This window comes from Mustelus asterias, chromosome 18 (assembly GCF_964213995.1).
Source record: "Mustelus asterias chromosome 18, sMusAst1.hap1.1, whole genome shotgun sequence".
Lineage (NCBI taxonomy): Eukaryota > Metazoa > Chordata > Chondrichthyes > Carcharhiniformes > Triakidae > Mustelus > Mustelus asterias.
Window position 1 is genome coordinate 55,131,205 of NC_135818.1, and position 7,163 is coordinate 55,138,367.

The 7,163-nt window shown below is 42.0% G+C and overlaps 1 protein-coding gene across 3 annotated transcripts in view; it reads right to left on the bottom strand.

Moving 5' to 3' along the window:
• LOC144507167 (inverted formin-2-like) overlaps positions 1-6,624 on the bottom strand; it is an 84,478-nt gene extending 77,854 nt beyond the window's left edge. For 2 of the 3 annotated variants that reach the window (XM_078233998.1, XM_078233996.1), the window contains exon 1: positions 6,492-6,624. The gene's annotated coding sequence lies outside the window, so the exon portion shown is untranslated. Of the gene's footprint in view, positions 1-4,952; positions 5,180-6,491 lie in introns of those variants that run through there. The other variant, XM_078233997.1, reaches the window with a different exon arrangement.
• Between the last annotated feature and the right edge of the window lie 539 nt (positions 6,625-7,163).

Genomic DNA, 7,163 nt, shown 5'->3' on the forward strand with positions numbered 1-7,163 from the left:
CTTCTCAAGTTTGAATTAACTCTGGTATAAACTAGCAGAGATTTCTGACAGATAACCACCACACTGAACTGGCCTCTGAGTTAAAATAGTCAGCCTGGGCCAGCAAGTATCTTTTACACTCACCCACCAACACATCTGCTTGAAACCCACTGAACTTAAAATTGGACCCCGAGTTTCATGCAGAGGTGAGAGATTTGGGGAGGGGAAAGAAATGTTCCACTCTGAACCTTGCGACATCACGGTGGCTGGGGGGTCATGGGGGCACAGTGGTTAGCACTGCTGCCTCACAGTGCCAGGGACCTGGGTTCAATTCTGGCCTCGGGTCACTGTCTGTGTGGAGTCTGCACATTCTCCCCATGTCTGCATGGGTTTCCTCCGGGTGCTCCGGTTTCCTCCCACAGTTCAAAGATGTGTGGGTTAGGTTGATTGGCCATGCGAAATTGACCCTAGTGTCAGGGGGATTAGCAGGGTAAATATGTAGGGTTACGGGAATGGGGCCTGGGTGGGATTGTGGTCGGTACGGACTCGATGGGTCGAATGGCCTCCTTCTGCACTGTAGGGATTCTATGAACAAATACTCCACAGAAATATAACATAAATGATTTTACTTTAGCATTGATCTCAATGAAATTGTCTTTTTCACTCTTTTTCAGTTTTTATTTGCAGTGTTAGAAAAATCATCAACTTATTCCTGGACTTAGAAACTTTACAGCCAAAATATTGATAAATGTGCTACATCAGTGCATTGTTGCTCTGAGTAAGGTCCTTGTTCTTCAGTATAACAAAGAACAATATGCACAAGTAAAATTTAAAAGTTTATTTTATTAGTGTCACAAGTAGGCTTACATTAACACTGCAATGAAGTTACTGTGCAAATCCCCTGGATTGTTGAGGTTGAGTGACCGAGCCATTGAATATATGTTATGAGACCTCAGCTTCTTCACCAGCATTAAGATCCACTTAAAAAGGTCCCTTTTTATTGTCTCGGTATCCGATTTTTATCCAATTTCTGTGAATTTTTCAGACTTTCTAAAGTCTCTGTATAAAGGTAAGTTGTTCTTATTGGCTTTTCAGTTGCGAAGGCTGAAGTCTTGAAATTTAAGCAGCAGCAAACTCGCGTGTTAAATAATTATTAAATATTCCAGGTAGCTACAGTACTGGGGCCACTGGCCTTTTCAGCAGGGCAGTGTCAACTCGAATTCTCATCGCATTTAGGACACATGCCAGAATGTATGAGAACAATTTAGAATACCTTTCCGCATCGCTGAAGAACTTGCCAAAGAGCTGCTTCAACTCGAGTCAGTGGTTTAAGCTGGGACATCTGCAGACATTCCAGGGAACATTCCAGGCCAACAAACAAGTTAATTTTTCAGGTGTCAACTTGTCAGTTTATCGCCAGACACCATGCATAGAGATGGTCTCTTTCATTTCATTTCATTTCTGGTTTCCAACATTTCCACTTATTTTTGTTTTGCTTTTTGTTTATTCTGACACAGTTTTGAGTGAAGATGTGGAGATGCCAGCATTGGACTGGGGTGGACACAGTAAGAAGTCTCACAACACCAGGTTAAAGTCCAACAGGTTTATTTGGAATCATGAGCTTTCGGAGCACTGCTCCTTCATCAGGTGAGTGGAGAGGTAATTGAGTGAATGCCTTACATGGTCGGAATTCGAGAGGTGTTCTCCCTTCCCTGTTCCGCTGGTACAGGTGGACATTAAAGATAATTTGAAGAGGAGCAGTGAGTTCTTGTCATTATCCTGCTGATGTTCTTCCAAACAACGCACCCCACAAGCAGATTAATCAACACCCTGTGGGAGGTTGTTGCTGCAGGATAGCCAAGTAAGCTGCAATGGGGTGTGGGCACAGTAAATAAGGAAACACTGCTCCTAAGGTTAGAGAACCAGAGGGCACAGATTTAAGGTAATCGGCAAAAGAAGCAATGACAACATGAGAGAAAAGCTTTTTCATCCAGCGAGTGGTTGGGATCTGGAATGCACTGTCTGAGTGTGGTGGAGGCAGTTTCGATTGAGGTATTTAAAAGGGAATTGGATTGCTATCTGAAAAGGAAGCATTTGCGAGACTATGGAGGTAAGGCAGGGGACAGGGACTAGGTGGAGTGCTCTTGCTGGCAGCCAGTGGAGACTTGATGGGCCGAATGGTCTCCTTCTGCACTGATGTGATTCTGTTTAGCTTCTCTACACACTTCCATTTTGGCCTCCCAAATGATATATTGGGATTGGATGCTCGAGGATGGTTTCTATGGTTGGCCTCAGGTTCATGGAAGTAATTGCCTTGCAATAACAGGGCCCTATTTGAATTCAGATTGTAGGACAGTTCAACTTGTAGACAGAAGTAACATTGCCCGATTTAAAAAATAGCATTAATAAAGCAAATGTAACAAAAAAAATCAGAACACATCAAACTCAGAGTGCTTTTTGAAATCATAGAATCACAGAATTATTACAACACAGGAGGAAGCCATTTGGCTCATTGTGTCCAACCATTCTCCGAGTGAAAACATTTTTCCTCACATCAGTTTTAATCCTTTAGCTAATTACTTTGAAATGTGCCCCCTAGTTCTTGATTGTCCCGTGAGTGAGAACAGTTTCTCAATAATTATCCTGTCCATACCCCTCAGATCTATAATAACTCTATCAAGTTATCTCTGAAGAAGAATCCCAACCTCTCCAATTTATCCATGTAGTTACAATTTGTTATCTCTGGAATCATTCTTGTGAATCTCCCCTGTACTCTCTCTAATGTCTTTACATTCTTCCTCAAGTATGGTGCCCAGAACTGAATGCGGTACTCCAGATGAGGCCTAACTAGTGTCTTATACAAATTCAACATGACCTTCTTACTCTTGTACTCAATCCCCCGATTAATAAAGCCTAAGATACTATATGCTTTACCATGTGCTCTGTCAACATGGCCTGTCATCTCCAGTGATTTATGTACAGATACACCGAGGTCCCTCTCTTCCTGCACTTCCTTTAGAGCTTCTCCCTTTCTTTTATACTGCCTCTCCATATTCTTCCTGTCCAACTGAATCAGCCCACACTTCTCTCCATTGAGCTTCATCTGCCACATGTCTGTTTAATCCACCAACATGTTTGTCCTTTAGAAGTTCGAGACTGTCCTCAACACAGTTGACAATGTTTCCAATTTCGTATAATCTGCAAATTTTGAGATCATGCCCAAACTACCCACAGTCTAGGTCATTAAGAGAAAAGATCCCAACACTGGCCCCTGGGGAAATCCATTACAAACTTTCTTCCAGTCTGAAAAACAACCATTTATCACTACTCTGTTTCCTATCACTCAGCTAGTTTCTTATCCAAATGCCTACTTTCCCTTTTATTTCATGAGCTAAAATTTTGCTCACACGTCCGTTGTGTGGCATTGTATCAAATGCCTTTTGAAAATCCATGTACACCACATCAATGGCATTGCCCTTATCGACCTTCCCTGAGACCTTCTCAAAAACTCTGGCAAATTAGTTAAACATGATTTTTGCTTATTGAATCCATGTTGGCTTTCTTTAATTAACTGAACCGTCAAACTGACAATTGATTTTGTCCTGAACAGTAATTTCCAGGAGTTTCCCTATGACCAATGTGGTGTGTAGTTGTTGGCTTTATCCTTGCATTGCTTTTTGAATAAGGTTATAACATTCACAATGTTCCAGTTCTCTGGCACCAAACCGTGTGTCTAACGAAGACTGGAAGATTATCACTAGTGCCTCTACAACTTCCATTCTCACTTCCTTCGGTATCCTTGGAAGCCTCTCACCGGTCCTGGTACCTTATCAGTTTTAAGCGAAGACAGCCTTTCTAACATCTCCTCCTTCTCAACTCGAGTGTGCCAGTTACCTCCCCTCTCACCTCGGTCCCGGTAGCATCTTTTTCCTTTGCAAAAACAGTTGCAAAGTACTTGTTTAATATCTCCACTATTCCTCCTGCCTCCAAGTACAAATCCCCTTTTTTAAAAATCCCTAATTGGCCCTACTCTTTCTTTTGCCACCCTTTTATTATTTATATGCCTATGGAAGACCTTGAGATTCTCTTTAATGTTAATGTTAGCTGCGAATCTCTTTTCATGCTCCCTTCTTGCTTTTCTTATTAGTCTTTTTACTTGCCCTCTGGTCCTTGTATATTGGGCCTGATGCACCATTGAACTTTCTACCTGTCATAAGCACACTTCTCCCTTTTCATCTTCACCTCAATCTCTCCCGTCATCAGTCGGTATCACAACAGTCACCTATCATATGCTCTGTCTGATAGACAATTGCATTAACTTCAACGGTCAGAAAAGGTGATTCTGTATCCCCAGGCCATATCCAACTTCACCCCTGTAGTGTAGAAGGTTTTCACCAGATCCAGTACTGGACCAGAGGTATAACGGTCAGAGAATTTGATCATCTCCCTCTGTATTTTTAAACTTCTGACAAATCACTCTCTTCTGTAACCAGATACTTATCTGCTTCCATTTCAGATGAACTGGTTTGATATAACATCAGCTCAGGGAATTACAGTGCAATATCTATTACTTTTGTGACGCTGTAGGGAAGTACCCATTGCTACATCGGTCCAAATACAAGAAACTGTTAGGTGACTATTGGCAGCACAGTGGGATATTTCTATGAGACTGTTATAGTGATGTGGCATTGATGACAAAATTGATATAATGGATGGACATGTTTGGAAGTTTCAAAAGTATATCTTAGAGCAGAATAAAAGTATTTGCATCCTGCTGCATAAATATTACAAGAATGTTGCTTTACTACACAAAGGCGTATCCGTGCCACACCTGTGTCAATTTTTAAATTAGTCAGCAAAGGTGAGCTGAGCTTAAACAATAATGCACGGCACTTTATGTTTTTTTGGAATCCGCTTCATAATGGCTGAATTAACAAGTCAATCATTGCACACACAACACATTCCTACCCCACCAATTAGGACGTTTAGTTTTGTCCACTCCTCTGAATGCTGTCAGCGTGGTGAAGAGTTATTCAATCAGAACTCGGCATACAACGATTCGAAACTGAACCTTCTGCAAACCTTCCTTCACCAACACACTGTTTTAAAACGAGCAAGCCACACGAAAGCTGCTTCAGACGATCTTTAGTTTGTCATAAGCAGAAACGTAATCTCTTCTGAATGAAGTTGCCCAGGCTTTGCTATCGAACGGGGGAAGTGACACAACAGAAATAAATGTCATTCTCAGCTGACTTTGATGGACTGCTGCGGACTGAAGGTTTTTATCGTTCACACACATACACGCTTGAGGAATGTAAGCTGTAATTGTGGCTAAACGTAATCATACCAGTTACAGACTGACTAACAGTTAAGAATTCCTAGTGCTGGGTGGGTCACTGAACCTACACATCTTGTTCCATCATTATTTGTGGAGTTATTTTTCATAAATTCAGACTTTTAATGCTGTAAATTAATGCTGGTAATGTAAATCCAGCTTCATTGTATTTATTCGATTTGCATTTCATAATCTTATGAACCTCGGGCCATGCCAGTAAAATGAGGAAAATAATTAAATCATAGAATCCCTACAGTACAGTAGGAGGTCATTCGGCCCATCGAGTCTGCACCAACTCTCTGGCAGTGCATCCCTGTAACCCCACGTATTAGCCCCACTAATCCCCCTAACCTACACATCCTTGGACACTAATGGGCAATTTACCATGGCCAATCCCCCTAACCCACATATTTTTGGAGTGTGGGAAGAAACCGGAGCACTCGAAGGAAACCCATGCAGACACGGGGAGAACATGCAAACTCCACACACACACACACACAGTCACCTGAGGCCAGAAATGAACCCAGATCCCTGTTGCTGTGAGGCAGCAGTGCTAACCACTGTGCCACCGTGCCGTCCCAAAGTTAACTCAGTCTACACTCATTTTTTGGAGTCAGAAGATTGAGGGGCCAGTGTTTGAACACAGAAGCTGGGGTAACATTTCCCTGGGGTATCGAGGGTGTGTGTCACCATTGGGCATGCCACTTTTCAGATCAGGTATTAACCGTGTCCACTTGTGGATTTAACTGGTGAGATATGTCAACATTTGAAGAACATCAGGGCATTCTTACGATATCACGGCCAACGTTTTAGCCAGCAATCAAGTACCAGTGATACTTCATTCCATTTTCAAGTTATTATGTGAACCACATGTAAACTGTAAAGGAGAGGTCTGCACTGTTTCAAGAAGTCACTTGTAGGGCGTGGTATGTTTTTGGTGAAGTTCTGTACAAAGCATTCTTTCTCAAGCGGATAAAAAAGGAAAGCACCAGCTGGGTGTTGGAAAACTTCCAAGCTTATAAACTCTGCTGTAAAATGTTTCGGAGCTATTCAAAGTAACTGTACATTCTATAGAAGATGACTTAGGTATAAGTGAGCATCAAAATTGAGTCTCAACTAAACATTTTCTTTAGGTTTTAGCACCGCAGTTAGAACGCAAGAGAGTCCAGCTACTTACCAATAAATGCTAATTGTTCGAGTGGCAGTCATTAGTTTTCTGAAAAGAACCAACTTGGAAGTAGTTTCCTCTGGGTCGTTTATCCGAGCACTATCCAAGCAGCCGACTCAGTACAGCAAGCTGCATTGCTCATTAGGGTGTAGTCATTTGGCTCCACCTCCCCACACTGTAGGCTCTGAGCACTGAACAAGAATGTTCCTTTCAGAGTCGAAAGCCTGCCGTGTAAAGTGACCAAAACCAGCCAAATCTGTAATGATATATGATGCAACAAAGCATTTTCTTCTCAAATGAAGCCTTGGTTCTGAGGAGTCATGTTTCACAGGAAGGGCTAGAGCAAACACAAATTCCAATTGGGCATTTTTTTTATGCTGACATTCTGATTCCTCTGGTGACTTGGAAATGAGTCAGTGTTAGGTTGTTGGGAAAAGTGGGGAATGTGATGACTACTGCACTTTAAGCGCTCAGGAACAGAAAAAGAAACACCAAATGGTTTTTTACTTTCCTGCTAGTGGATTTTTAGAGCAGATAAATGAGGTTATTATCCTTTTGCTGTGTTGTGTGATTCAAGGGGCTTTCTGAAACACACAAACATTCTACGCTCAATAGTTTCTGTATCTGAGAGGTGAATTCTGGCGTGAATTCTAATTCTATGTGTGGGATCCTGAGCCCGCA